General features: G+C 42.7%; 1 pseudogene; it reads left to right on the top strand.

The window, feature by feature from the left end:
* Positions 1–1,050: 1,050 nt before the first annotated feature.
* On the top strand, positions 1,051–1,168 carry LOC134930426 (5S ribosomal RNA; annotated as a pseudogene).
* Positions 1,169–1,686: the final 518 nt, after the last annotated feature.

Genomic DNA, 1,686 nt, shown 5'->3' with positions numbered 1-1,686 from the left:
TGGTTTGAACCGTTACAGGAGGTGGACGTAAAATATCTTACGTGGAAGACCGTCACACTGTTGGCCTTGGCTTCAGCAAGATGTGTGTCAGAGCTGGGGGCTTTGTCTCACAAAAGTCCCTATTTAATTTTCCATGACGACAGAGCTGAACTCAGAACTCTGTGTGCTGCCCTGGGGTGGCTGGCCTGTGCCGGTTTGTGGGGTAGTTTGGTGTGCTGGGGGACACCGGGGGTTAATCCCCATCCTGTCTCTTGCTTAGAATTACCACTCCCTTTCAAGCACTGAAGTATATTGTCAAATTGATATGAGCAACTTGTATTCTGTTTTGCTAGTATGAGAGGCATAGATGGGATCAGTGTTTGGAGGGCATGCTGGTTCTTACAGTTCCATATGGAGATCCTAGGGGTGGCTCCAGGTAAGTTAGCTCTCAATTTGGATATATCTGTTAGGTGCCATTATCATGTGGCATTATATCATGTGACCCGGAAGGGCTATTATTATTATTGGTACCAAGAATGGTTCTGGGGTGCGGTTCCCCCTGGATTGGAGTGGCCGTGCTGCTGTAGGGTAGCACACTATAATATTTATTTAGCACCACCTTTAACACTTTTATTAATCCTTTAGGTCTTTTAATTACACAGTCACTAGTGTATCACTTTTTGAATATGGATTTTGCTCTCCCTTTAATTAACCCATACTAACACTTTACCCTCTCACATGTGTGCTGCCCGGGGGTGGCTGGCCTGTGCTGGTTTGTGGGGTTCTGCACCCCGGGCCCAGATATAGTATTAAGAATGGGATCACCAGCATCAGAGGAGCCTTGTCGAAGCCTGGTGGCTTTGTCATACGTATTTCTGCAGATATATGTAACTAAGACCTCTGGATTTCTATTATATATAGGTTTTCAAGTCATGTTACCAGTATAGTTTGGTGTGCTGGGGGGCATCGGGGGTTAATCCCCATCCTGTCTCTTTCCTACTTTTACCTGCATACCTCTTTGATCAGGTGATCTCTCATAAGTGATCCAGGAGTGGTTGGCGCATTAATTTTTTCTACTATCATTCCACTTTGTTGACGCCCGATACCGTCCAATCTCAGAAGCTAAGCATTGTGGGCTTGGTTAGTACTTGGATAGGAGACCACCTGGGAATACCAAGTTTAGTAGAGCAACATATTGACCGTAAACTCCATGCCTAACACTGAAAGCAGAATTACCACTTATCTTTCTTCTATCTGTGGGACACATTTGTAGTACTGCATCACATTCAACCGGTGCCTGAGCAACAGATACTCTATATCCCCATGTTCCTGTATATTGACCTTTTGATCCATACTCTATGTATTCTTAAGCAGACTGCAGCGGCCGAGGTCCCCAAAAGTTCAAGTATTGAACTTATCAATCAGAATTATATCTCAATTGGGTACCCAACATTAATATTAATTTTTAATAAATATTTGATATCAACTAAAAACTGTGTTCTTTTTGTCTTGTTTGTTCATCATTGTTGTGAATTCTGGCATTCCTGAACATTACTGTTTGGTGTGTTTGAGGATTTAATACACCAAATAAAGTCATTTTGTATCCATCTAATCCAAAAGGTTGTGCTCCCAACAAAATCACAAATAAATTGACAGATTGGTCATGTGTATGGGACCACGGTTGTTAGTCCTTTTGGACAACTGAGA

Source organism: Pseudophryne corroboree, chromosome 5 (genome assembly GCF_028390025.1).
Source record: "Pseudophryne corroboree isolate aPseCor3 chromosome 5, aPseCor3.hap2, whole genome shotgun sequence".
In the NCBI taxonomy this organism is placed as follows: Eukaryota; Metazoa; Chordata; class Amphibia; order Anura; family Myobatrachidae; genus Pseudophryne; species Pseudophryne corroboree.
This window is presented reverse-complemented; position numbering and strand designations above follow the sequence as displayed.